The following is a 13,438-nucleotide window of genomic DNA, read 5'->3' as shown; positions in this document are numbered from 1 at the left end:
CAGTCCAAATAGCACTTATACCATTTTCAATGCTGGTTTATCTTCACTGGCTTGTCAGCAACAGAGATGGATAAACTGATGTTTGAATATGTATTTGGACGTGGCCCTATAGTTTGGATAGGCTCTAAATTTCCATCCTTAAATTTCAGAATTGACACCCCTTTGAGTTGATCGGGACCAAAGACTATGTTTGCAGTCAAATGGCCTAAAAAAGATGTAAATTTAAAAAGGAGAGATTCTACAGCAAGAAATAGAGTCTGTGGCTAATTCTGCAGTTGCAGAAACAAGAAATTCACAGGACCTGGCCTACAGGATACATCTTACTAAAACTTATTCCACTGTGGTGTCCATAGTTCTATGTCACCTTATAAAATAAAAAACATAGTAGTCAAAAAAGCCCACTCTAGACATTCTGAGACCTGGCTAAAACTACAAAAGAAAGCAGTGGGTTAAGGATGAAATGGAAGGGGTAAAATTTCAGATGCTCAGCACCTACAACCATTATTTGCATTCCTAAGATTTGAAGGTTCTCAGAACATCTCAGGAAGTTTTGACATTGTAAATCATATCCTCCTTGTTATTCTAAATGCATTTTATATTACATTGCCCCTCTCTTTATTCAAAAAAGGTCAGTGATTAAATATTTGTTTCTGTTCTTTCTGTTTCACTTCCTGACACCTCCATTTTAATCCTTGTAGTGGTGTTTTTGAACACTTCAAGATCTTTCAAAAGGAACTGAATCTCAGTGCAACTTAGTGGATCCTCAAAGAATCATGGGTACAATCTGAAAACTCTACTTGGCAATTTCTCTTTCATGGTTCTTGTGATGTTGTGTCAAGCCATACTGTGAAGACATTACATTGTGGATCTTTGATGACAATGATTTCTTTTTAGCTGTCACAGTTACCAAGTCAGTGAACATTTATTCATGCCATGTTAGTAGAAATATTATCTGGAAGATATATTAAAACATATGGTGCATATACTACAACTGATAGCTGTTAATTTCCTAATCACTAAATACAAAATGGCACAATTTTTAAAATTCTCCCTTCATTGTCTGGAGATTAATATTAATAAAATTTATCTACATAATTATCAATGGTAGGATATATTTGTTTGTGGTAAGGAAAGGTACAAATCCCATCAAAATTGTACAACCAAAAACTTCAACTTTAGGAGAGCTTTAGTTTTTGCCCAAATCTTGCATTTCTTAACTAAGCTGAACTCTCACTGAAGTAAACAGGGGTTTTGCTCAATTGAGGACTGCAGGATTTGGCTCTTTTGTCTTCTTCCATTATCACTTTGAGGTCTCAGAACATGACAGTGAGGGATCTGTGTAAGATTTTTAACCCACTACTAATTTGCCTAATCCTATGATCTTTAAATCAATTTGGTTTCATACCCAGAGGAGTTGCAATAAGAGTAGCTCTGAACAATGTTCACCTCTGTTCTTGTAATCTGTTAAATTAGGAGTTCTGGTTCATTTGCCAAGAAAGATCTATGGTTTACATGCTTTCTCAATGACTGACATATGCTGTCATCTACTGAGGTCTCCAATAGGTGGCACTGCTGGGACTACTCATGTTGCATGACCCAATATGCAAATCAACTCTGAAAAAGGGCTGCTGGGATATGCTTTTTACACAGTTGTGTTGTATTTTAAATGGTTTCAATATGTTTTAAATCTTATCAAAAATAGTTATTTATAGTTAAGATATTTTGGAAAGCTTTGTGTTACCATTAGGGAAAATGTTGAAAAGTAGATCATGTACCTCAAGGGAGTATCAGAAAGAGGAACGGAGACATGGGGCTGTGTGGAAACTGATTAAGACATAGGTAAAGTTAGGTAATGTGGAAAGAGAGCCCCAAAAATCCTTAATATGGTATATTTCAAAGATTTAAGCAATACAAATGTCAAGTAAAAGTACCAGCTTAGGTTTGTTTGGGTTTTTTTAGGTTGTTGTGATTTTCTAAATATATTTGAGATGGCAATTTTGTTGCTGGCATCTATTTTTAGGTGCCTTATTCTTCCGAAATGTATAGCTTGTAGATTGACAATTCTATGCTTACTGTCATCTAAAGGTTTTTGTTTTAGTAAAATGTCTCCATTTTTGAGCAAATATTTGATAATGGCTTATCTTTAAAACTTTATATTTTCCATGAACTTACTCTGCAATAATGTCAAATGGATGGGATGTATGTGAAGACAAGTGATTTAGAAATAATTATACATGCAAAAATTATGAGGTGCATATTCAGTTGCCTATAATAACAGCAGGATTGGGCTCTGTGACAGATATGGCAAATTCCTGGACAAACCTTACTGAATTAAGTGAAACCTCACTGAATTAAATTTAAGAATCTGAGTTCACGGATTTAAAAATGCAAATGTTTATATATTATTGTGGGATTGTATGTAATGTCTCTGGGGGTAATGTAATGTCTCTGGGGGTAGATGTGACTAATGTAAACCCTAGGCAGTGTTATGAGCTTCAAAGGACTATTTGAAACACTGTGCCAGACAGGAACGAACCTTTACCGTTAAGTGGGTTTCCCAAGAAATCTCCAATGGGAGGTGTATGCAAATATATCACCTTTAGTTATGCAAGAACTGAGCCTTTTGAAGCTTTGCCCTAAGGAGGGGACCTTTGTCTGCTAATCACTTATTACATGAGGACAAGATCAGCCCAAACTGTATAAAGGAGGGACTCTCAGATTCAAGGAGGTGCTGGTTCTGAGCCAAAGTGGTTATAAACTTGTAACCACAGAAAAAACTCTTGGTGGGATTTGAAGGATTGACTCCTACCAGAGCCTTTGTTAGAGTTGGGGTGATTTCTGGAAAGCTTATTATCATATGTGTAGGTTATTTTATTGTTTTAATATGTTTTCTCCGTAATGCTTTCACCTTTAGAATAAATGTGCTTGCTTAGGAAAAGCCGTGTGGTACCTTAAAACTCTGGGCAATTATTCTGTTTATAGCTCCCATGGAAAGAAGCAAAGCAGGCCTACTTAGGCAGTCTGACTAACTGGGGAATTCACAGTATATGCAGGCACTGTGCAACCTGGAAACACCCAGGTCAGGAGGGAGACAGAGATGTGTGTCTCCACCCAAGAGAGGTGATAGCTGGAGAGCTGGAAGCCTGAGAGTGGGTGCTTTTGGTGGACCACAGATGGGGAATACAGGTGCAGATGCCCTGAACTGTGACAGCCTCATTACTGTAGACTGAAAGCTAAATCACAAAATAATCAAAATACAATATACGTACTGTGAGAAATAACATATTTGTGCAAAAAGTCTGGTTTCATTCAGTTATATCATAGTGGGCAACCTGCGACCCGCGGGCTGCATGCGGCCCATCAGGGTAAGCTGATTGCGGGCCGTGAGACATTTTGCAGACGTGGACTGTCTGCAGGCATGGCCCCCCGCAGCTTTCAGTAGCTGCGGTGGCCAATGGCCAGGAAGGGCAAACCATAGCCACAGGGAGCTGCGGGGGGCGTGCCTGCAAACAGTCAATGTCCACAAAATGTCTGCCGGCCTGCAATCAGCTTAACCTGATGGGCCGCATGCAGCCCGTGGGCCCCCCAGTTTGCCTGCCACTGAGTTATACTTTCTTATTTACCTCACTGTTTCATAATCATCACTGGCAGATTGTCCCGATTTTTAAATGCTAGGTTTTACTGTAAGCCCTGCATAGTCTTTGGCTTTCCAATACAAACAGCTCTAATATAAACACTTCCTGAATGGTACACAAGGAATCAAAAAACCCATCTTCCTTTAAGACTAGTTGTGTCATATTTTAAAGATATTTAGGTGCCTAGTAGAATTTTCAAAAGCACTGAGGTGCCTAACTCCCATTGGACTCCTAGTTCCTTTCATTCTGCACTGAATATTCACCCCAGTAGGCATGATCCTGTTCTCAATGAAATCAATGAAAGTTTTGCCAGAAACTAAAATAAAATATCAGGAACCCAAATTCCAAAAGTCACTTAATTAGAGCTGACAGCTTACAGTTTTATGTTTACTTTAAGTTATATTTTTATAGTCACTTTAAAATACCAACTGGTAAGCTAAATAGCAAATATTGTTCTTTTCAGAAACTTAAGATATGGGCATAGCTTCACAGGACAGTATCACAGATGGTGTTAGTCTAGTGGTTTTAACCAGGCCAGAAGGTGACTAAATTTCCCTTTTTCTAGATTTCCTTTTCTTAAGTTACCACACTCAATTCAGCTTTGATGCACTCTGTGGCTGTATCTTTCAAAGTGCATGGTGTACCACGGAACATATCAAATTTGAAACTGGTGGCACTGGAGACATGTTGAGCCCTTTCTAAAGCTCTCTGCAATGATGCTGAATGGCTAGTAACTTGGTACCTTTATTTTTGTTTCTCATTCCTTTCAAATTATTTTTGTAGCTCTATGATAAATAAAACAAGGAAGGCAAACAAGGTCCTAATCTGGCAAACATTTAAACACAGGAGTAGTCTCACTGAATACAACAGGATTTGTCATGTGCTTAAAGGTAAGCATATGCATGTTTACATGCTTAAATAACACTTATGAACAAGATTTAACTTGAATAACACTCAAAAAAGAAATTTTCAGTTGTATGGCTTAATTCTCCATTTTCTTGCAGTTGATGTAGTCACTTGTACCTACGCAAAGTGGGTGTAAAATGCTACTAAATTAGAATGTTTGACACTCATTTTGCACAGCTGTTTATGATTACATAAAGTGCAAGACAGTAGAGAATCAATCACAAAGCGATGACACTCTGTACTGTAAATGCTGGCAGCTACACTGCATTAACTTGGTGTATTTGGAATTTTGTGATTAATGAAGCATTGAAAATATAGCACATATATTCATGGAAGGGAGCATCAGAAGTTCCTCTTTACTGAGAGCAGTTGGAAGAGGGTGAAACTGTTATTTGCATTTTTTTTCATTAAGTAAAAGCTGAATACATGAGACAATGAAAACATACAGTAATCTGACATAAAACAAAACATTCACAAATACAGAAATATTAATAATTACTAACTGTAGTTTTGTTGGTTGGGTCAATATCACAATTCATTGCAAATTTTCTTAGGATCATCTTCTTTTCCAAGACTATAACCCAATAAAATGTAAAAAAAATAGTTATCCAAATCCCTGTCTTTAAAAAGATCCCCTCATGTGATCTCATTCTTAGCCATGGTGTGACACATTTACTAGGTCACCTTCCCCTTTCTCAGAGTACCTTTTTCTCAGGCTCACATCCTAGGCTTACCAAATTCTATTTATGCGTACTCACGGTAGTGGTGTTAGCTCTCATAATTTTACATCTCATGATATTTGACATTTTCCTTAATGTCCCAGGTGCTGGAATTAAGGGAAGGCATAAAAATCTTTTGTTTTTAAAGTAAGGTGCTAGACTCATGTTTGCATTTAACAATTTGCAAAAGTGAATCAAGTGCACCCTAAAGATTCCAAAACCAGAAAGCAAAGAAAACCCCTACCCTGTACTGATGGTTTGTTATTTAATCTCAGAACATGTTTGCTATTCTTGTCTTTTGGAGGGGCTGGCAACTGCGTTGGGGAGATGGTTTTCTTGTGGGGTGGTGGGGGGGTCGGCCAAGTGAAATATCGCTGGAATCAACATTTAGGATGCTGCCGTTGTTGTCACGAGGGGGGAAGTGGAGGGCGCGCATAGATTTCGTGCCGGGTCTACGAAACTCTCAGGATAGCTTTTGCAAAGCTGATGCGCCCCGGGTTATTCCCACCTCTTCATGCAAAATCCCGGCCGCCCCTGTGGGCCTGAATCGCTGCTCCCATTGCGCTCCCCCAGCCCCAGGATCCTGCGGCCCCGGCTCCTCTGTCCGCCTCTGCAACCGTGAGAGCAGCACCTCCCCGCCGCTGGCCGCGCAGCGCTGCACCGGCCGCCCCCGCTGCCGCCCCGCGGGGCTCTGCACCACCAGGGAGCCCCCGGCACGGAGAGCGAGGACTACAACTCCCAGCCTGCCCCTCGGCCGCGCGCGAGCACAACCGGGAGGCCGCTGCGAGAAGACGCTGGAGAGAGCGAGCGAGCGAGCAAGGGCCACGGACTGGCTCTCTGAGAACGCTGGCGAGGGAGGTGCGCGTGCGCCTGAGCGCGGGGATGCCGGCGAAGCTGCCATTCGTGGAGCGGCGCTACGCCTGTTTCTGCGCGAAGGCGTCCCCGCCGCAGAGGGAGAGGGCGCTACGCGGTTTACGTAGCGTTATTGTGAATGGGAAAGGCGGGCGGCGGCGGCGGCGGCGGTGGGGGAGGTGGGGATGATGATGATGTCAGCCTGCGAATGTCAACAATGTAGCGATTGAGGGGAGTAGGCGGCGTTCCGTTGGGGAGAGCGCGAGCCACGGGGAGAGTGTAACCCACAGAACGGGGGCAGCCGCCGCAGCAGCAGCAGCAGCAGCACGCCGCCGGGCTGCGAAGGCACCGAGCTGCCACCGCCTCGTGCGGCCGCCGCCAGCCCCGAGTGCAGCGGCAGCGTAGCGAGTCTTGTGCGACTCCCCCTCCCCACGCCCCCCCCTCCCCTGCTGCAGCCTTCCCTCCTCCTCCTCCTGCTGCTGCTGCTGCTCCCCGTCCCCTCCCTCTATTTTTCTCTGCAAAGACTTTGGAGGCAGCTGGTTTTTAAGCCATCGCCATGTGAGGTGCGTCTCCGCGGGTGCACATTCCTAGCCGCAAAAAAAAATATCCCTCTCCCCCCCCTCCCTCCATCAGCAGCAAATCCAGCCCCCCCCCCCGCACCCCACCCCCGCTCCGCGTCCCACTCGGCCCCCGCGCCCCAGCGGGCTGGGGAGGCTGCAGCGAGAGGGGAAGGATCGAAAGTTGCCGGCGAAAGAAGGTGAGTCGCCTTTTCGCAGCTTTTTCCCGGGGACTGATGGAGCTGAAGTTTGGTGTGTGCGCGCGGAGCCGGGAGAGCCGCGGGGGAGGGAAGGGGCGGATTTTCTCCGAGCCAGCTGCTGCGGGGGCATAGCTTAAAAACAAGCCCCGTGCTCAGGCTCGCAGGAGGGCGAACAGTCATTTCTAAAAGTGGGAACCAGCCACAGAAACGTTGCGTAACTGAAAGTGTGTAAAAGGATCTGATGTGCGAGTTGAGTCCAGCTCGGCTGTTTGTTGGTGGCCGGTACTGGCTTGGCCTGACGCGCAGGGACCACCGCAAAGGGTGCCTTTTATGGGCGTTATGGTGGGGATGAAGGAGGAGCAGAGAGAGGGTGTCTGATGATGGTCAGCCCGCAGTTGCTTTAGCGTGCGCGCCAGAGGAAAGTGTAGCTGGTATATTGCATGCACGGTGATGGGTGTTTTGAGTAAGCGGGAGGAGGAGCCCAAGAGTAATAAGTCAGGCATGGGGGCTCTTGTTTTGTACGAGCGGAGGAAAGCAGCTGTCAGATTTCGAGGCCTTTTTAACGAGCTGCGAGAGGAGGGGGCATGAGGCGAAGCCCCTTTGACTACCCCCTCCTCATTTCCCCTTCGCATCTTTTATTTGGGCCTTTTAGCTCTTTACGGCGACTAGCTCGATCTTTCTTAAAAAAGGAAAACCCACCCAGAGGGTTTGCTGCGCATTTGTTGGATCCAGGCCCCCCGGCGAGCAAAGAATGCCCAGGTTAAGATAAAGCGAGGAGGGTGCCTCTGAAAAGCAAAGCAATCGGGATTGCATTTCCCTTTGGGTTCCTTGCACACTTCCCTTAAGCAATGTGACAGAGTGTGAATTTTTGTCCTCGCTGGGTGGCTAAATACTTCCTGCCAGACCCCGCTTTACAGCCACCCCGTTTACGTAAAGCTCTTCTCCTCAACCCCACTCCTCCTTCTCCTCCTTTCCTTTGATGGGGTTTTGTGTTCGGGATCTTATGTGTATCGCCACGTGAAACTGTTCAGTTCCCGGATTTCTCCCACTTTCCCCTTCGGGTTAGTGGTCACGTTGTGGTGTTCTGCAGTGGAGAGATGTTGAGGGGTGGTGCACTTTCGAAGTTAGGACCCTCTTTCATGAGGCAGTTTCTGTAGCTTGCTTGCTTGCTTCTTTGGCTTTTCTTTAAGAGTGGCTCAGCTATTTCATTAGACACCTGCGTGGGGGTATTGGCCACACTCACTTGTAAAATGCTTGCGTGGGCTTGGGGTTCGAACCCTGACTTCAGCTAGTTTGTAACCGCAAGTTGTTGCCAGACAACGGTGTAGTTGCTCAGTGTGTGTCACAGCCTTCAAAATAATTTTATTATTGGCAGTGTTCTTGTGGTAAACGGGAGACCCAGTTTTAATGGTTTCTTGCAAGCATCAGATCATTTCTTCATTTCTCAGGTGACATCTTTTTGCTTCAGAGCAGTTTTTCTGTAAATTTCATCTGTTGAGTGTATTTTAACAAAAAAAGATAATTTCTTTCCTGCCTAGTGGGGTCTGCAAAGAAGATAGTGCTTAATGAGAGACAATGCTTTCCCCCCTCTGTTTGGAGTAAAATTAGAGAGCAAGGGTAACTCATAACAATTTTCTCAGGTCATTAAAATATAATATGTAGGCAAGGCAGTTAGCTGCAAAAGCTCTGGCTGTCATGAAAGAAGCTAAGTGTGAAATCATGCCTCTCCTTTTGTGGAACAGGCTATTTTTATAGTACAGCGGGTGTCTTGCTTAAAATGCTTCAGTTATTGTGAGATCATCATACCCTTATTACTGAAGCCCTGGCAGCTCTGGGGTAAACTGCATTTTTCATTCTTTAAGGTAATAATGAACGTGAGGCAGAAATGGCACCTTGTTAGAATCAGACTTTAGTATCTACAAAAATTGCAAAATTATAGTGTTGCTGTTTGCTCTGCTGTAGTTGAACATTTGTCAGTGTTTTAATGATAAAAATCCATTTTATGAGACTTCATCATTGTCATAAAATTTGTATGCATTTTAATGTGGTATTTTAGGTCTTGAGCGGAGAGCGAGTATTTTAATATCTTTTTCTTTTTTGGAGGGGTAGATTTGTATGAGATTTTTGTTTTAGCTACATGTAAGTGTAGTTTGAAGGTGGTGTATTTGGTGTAGTTCACTTGTATTATTTGACAATTGTTGGATAAGGGGAAAATAAAATTTTGAGTAGGAAATGGAATAATTGCTTTTAATACATTTGAATGGAATAAAATGGCTAAGGAAGTGTGTTAAGCATTTAACTACAGGGCTCGTGTAGTAACATTTTATTAATCTAACATTTCAGAAAGCACTTCAGTGTGTAAATGAAAAGCTAAATTCTGCTTCAGATGAGTGCATATCCTTCTGAAATTCAAGATTGACTTTGTATCCGCTTGCGTGGGCCCCTCACTGTAGTATCTGAGTGCCCATGTTGCAGGTAGACTGGCATAGTACTTCACTGTACTTTTAAAGATTGGTGTTCTTTTCACACTTAACCATCTAACTCCAAAGATTGATTTGAAGGTGTTGGACATTATGCATCAAAATCAGCTGCACAAAGTGGAAGGAAATCTTGTCTAATAGTAAGAGCAGAGGATAGAGAATCAGAATTTCAAGTTTCTCTATCTAGCTTTTCCACTTGCCAGCTCTGAGATATTGGGCAAACCACTTACCCAAGGTGTGCCTCAGTTGACCAAATTGTAAAATGAGCAGAATAGCAACATTACAATAAAAAGTCCTATAGAAGCACAAGTAGTGTTAAGATGTAAAATTAGACAACATTGCATTTTTTATAATGTGCACTAACATACATTTTTAAATGGCAGACAGCAATGAGTCCTGGGAGGAGAGTGTCCACAACAGACTATACTCCAAAATATGTGTTTAATAAAATAAAAATACTAATTAGTCAATTGTTATCAATGATTTATATCTCATATAGTTTTAAAAAGCAGGAAATTCAGTGGTAGGGCTAATGTTTCTGGTTGCACCCTAGCATAGAGGCACATGGGACTTCCATTAGAATTAATAGCATTTATATGTGTAAACAGAATAGACCCCAGATACCATGATGATAACCCTGTCTCCCTCGCCTCCCCCCTGGCAATCTTTGCTTTCAGCCATAGTACCTTAGCATTGAGGAGAAAATTTCCAAACTATAGTGTGCTGTGCCCTAGGAATAATGTATATTTCTGACTGAGAGAAATGGCCCAAATCCAGATAAATAGGAGTATCATGTTGATGTCTAATATTCTTAATATGAAAAATCCTGGTAAATGTTTTGACATTGTAGAAGGCCTTGGAGACCCATTGACATTAATGAAGTTTAGTACAATCTTCATGCTGCACAGGGGTCTGTGCATCGCTTCATGTATGCACATAATTAATGTCAATGGAAGAGATGAAACCAAACACCTATGTATATGATATGTAGTATGGAATGTGTAATAGTAATTGCCCATATTTAGTTTTTTAAAAACCTCAATTGCTTGGCTGTTAAAGCTTGTCTTGTAGCTAAATAAATTAGCTATTCTTCTTCACAGGCTGCAGTATTTGTCAGACTAGCTTTTCATAAGAATAGCCATATTGAATCATACCAATGATCCATCTAGCCCAGTATCCTGTCTTCCAACAGTGGCCGATGCCTGATGCTTCAGAGAGAATGAACCGAACCGGGCATTTTATCAAGTGATCTATCTCCTGTCGTCCAGTCTCAGCTTAGGGGCATGGGGTTACGTCCTTGACTATCTCGGCTAATGTCTGTTGAGGCTTACTCTACAAATATCTGCAACCATGAAGAACAGTCAGAGTGACTTCCTCATTATTTTTTAAATCCCATTCCCCAAAACAATAAAGAGGACTACTTTCTCCTTACATGTCCATGATATCCATTCATTTCAGTAGGACTTTACTCATGCATAAGGCTGAGAAAAGACCTCTAAAAGTGCATCTGGGATGAGAAATTGTCCAGTTTCAACTTGATGGATGTTTAAAACATCTCAAAATGGGTCGTACAGTAGTATATGACAGGTCCTAACTAGACTCCTCTGTAGTGATTACATTTTTTATACAAGAGTGTGAATAGGTGATTTCTTAGAACTGCATATACTACAGGTGTATTGGGGAATTTCTTTTCCTTTTCTAATGCAGATGGTCCAAATGCATTTTACACTGTCCTCTAATTGTATGCAAAGCCCTGCTCATCTTGTAAGAGTGTCCACTCTTATTCAAAAGTGCAGTCAAAGACAACTTTTCTTCATTTACAAGCCTGACTTCTGTGTCTTTTGTCTGTTGCACATGTGACTTGCATTCTAATGAGCACATTATCACATCCTTCAAGTATAGATTTATGTTCACTTTGAGTGTGGTGTAGGGCTTGTGTATAACTTATTTCTGAGTTGGACTAAGGGGCATATACAATGCATTTTGTTGATGTAGTAAAGAAAAATTGGACCCATTTCTAATGAGAAATACCAGCTTTCTTTAAAAATCTAAGTGATTTGTTTTTCCATTACACTCAATTTGGGAGAATGTGGCAGATTCTTTGAAAATACTGCAGTTCTCCACTAAGATCTGAATAGGTTTTAAATTTGAATATATTGTTGCGGTTGAATGAACAATGACTCCCTACCTCTAAGTTTACCAGTGGTTTGCCAGGATAGTGTTCAGAATGCTTACTCAGCTTTTTACAAAAACTGGTCACCATTGCTTCAGCCAAAACATATTAACCTTGGCAGCTGCCTGAATAATAAGTACACATTTGAAGCTTGCATCAGGAAATGTATGGCTCTGTAGCCAGCTGAGTTACAGTGTGCTCATTTTGCTTCTTAGTTAGGCTGAAACATCTTTGTAGTGTGTTGAACAGCGTGATACTTATTCTGCCATTATTGGACTTTAAATTATAATTTAAGCAAAATCAAGCAGTGAAATGCATACAAATTTCTGTGTGACCAGTAATGAGCTTAAATTGATGCTACTGGTTTAGTACAAAAACTGTCAGCACTGATTGAGGATCTACAAATGTTCAAAATATGGTAATAAAAAAGAATGGCAGAATGGGTTTTGGAAACCCTACTAAATAGTTATAAATATCAAATCTTTGATCAGCCAAAAAGGGGATGCTGCTGGAGAATTTTTCTCTAGTTCCATTGCAGGTTTTATGCAAAGGCCCACCAAAACAGTTCGGAGATCATAAATTGTACTGGTATAGTAAACAGACAATTACAAACCGGCATGGGAGGTGGGGAGCATGACGGCTTTCCATACTACAATAAACAGAATGCCTGACTTATCCCAGATTCCTCCCAAACAGATTTTCTACAATAAATATACATAGCAAGCCAGTGTTTTATTTGACATTTAAACTAGAGCCTCAAAGAGAAGTCACTACAGTCTACGCTTTCTTTTCCCTCTTCGTGTATAGAAGATGACCTGAAATTCTCTCATCCTCTGTTACTTATTGCTTAAAAACTTTTATTTCATGGAAGTGTGAATATCATTTTTACATGACTTCAGAATGTATCAGCAACAAAAAAGTGTTTGAAGAACTCATAGAAACAGGAAAACCTGGGAATTTCTAGTTGTTTAAATCTGATGGGTGTTGAAATTGAGGCTATTACTTATTTTTGGCAATCTGGCTTCAAAATATTCACCCAAATTATAATAGATATGTGTTCCATTTGATTTCAGTGTGTAGGTTCAAGAGGAGTCCCCCATTCATAAAACCAGGAACTGTATATAGGTGTCTGTCACCATGCAATTCTTGTCTATAAAGCAACAGTTTTGCTTTTTGCAAAGAGAGAAATGAGTTAAATCTATTTGAATAAAGGCAGCTAAAACAAAGTGACCCTTGAGACTTGAACACAGCTGCTTGTTATAGCTGACATTCAAAGTGTTTATTATTAGTGATTGTTTTATAATTTAAATCTAAACTAGGAAAACAAGAACTGTAAGAGTGGAGGTGTTCCTGTGCACTAATTTGCATACACCCTGTTTTTGTTTAGTGGGGAGGTGTGTGCACTGTATGCAGAACAATTTAACATGTCAGCAGTTTCCTACAGGCAGCTCTTGCTGACTCACGTGTCTGCTGCAGCTCAGAGCTATCCTCATTATAAACTGTCCACAGTAAGAGAGACAGACATAGAGAATGTGAGTGTTGGTACATATTTTCAGTTCTCTGGCCACTGCTTTGCTGTAGTTTCTTCCCCCAGTACTATCAAAACCTTTCATTTGTTTAGGCTAGGATTTTGGCGTTCATGGCAAAAAGTTGCAGTTTTCTCCACCTCTGTTCAAACAATGGCTAAACTGCGTCTGGTTCCTGCAAATGTTTAATAGGACGTGTGTGCTTATGTTGGTTTGTGTGTTGGTTGGCTTTTTTTGAATGGGGATAGTGGCTTTACAAAAAAGGAACTATTGTTCCTGCTTCAGATACGGAGTTTAACATTAGAATGGCATTTTCCCTAGGTAATTATGGGCTGTTCAGTTTTTGAAAAAGCAGAATTACGCATTCCATTCAATGGAGAATTCCACTTA

At 41.6% G+C, this 13,438-nt stretch overlaps 1 protein-coding gene across 4 annotated transcripts in view; it reads left to right on the top strand.

Annotated features, from left to right (window-relative positions):
* Positions 1 to 6,152: 6,152 nt before the first annotated feature.
* Positions 6,153 to 13,438, top strand: part of BACH2 (BTB domain and CNC homolog 2) — a 261,979-nt gene continuing 254,693 nt past the window's right edge. For all 4 annotated transcript variants that reach the window (XM_073336767.1, XM_073336768.1, XM_073336765.1 and 1 more), the window contains exon 1: positions 6,153 to 6,869. The gene's annotated coding sequence lies outside the window, so the exon portion shown is untranslated. The remainder of the gene's footprint in view (positions 6,870 to 13,438) is intronic.

The sequence above is a fragment of the Lepidochelys kempii genome, chromosome 3 (assembly GCF_965140265.1).
Source record: "Lepidochelys kempii isolate rLepKem1 chromosome 3, rLepKem1.hap2, whole genome shotgun sequence".
In the NCBI taxonomy this organism is placed as follows: domain Eukaryota; kingdom Metazoa; phylum Chordata; order Testudines; family Cheloniidae; genus Lepidochelys; species Lepidochelys kempii.
The sequence above is the reverse complement of the archived record's forward strand: the minus strand, read 5'-3'. Positions and strand labels throughout refer to the sequence as shown.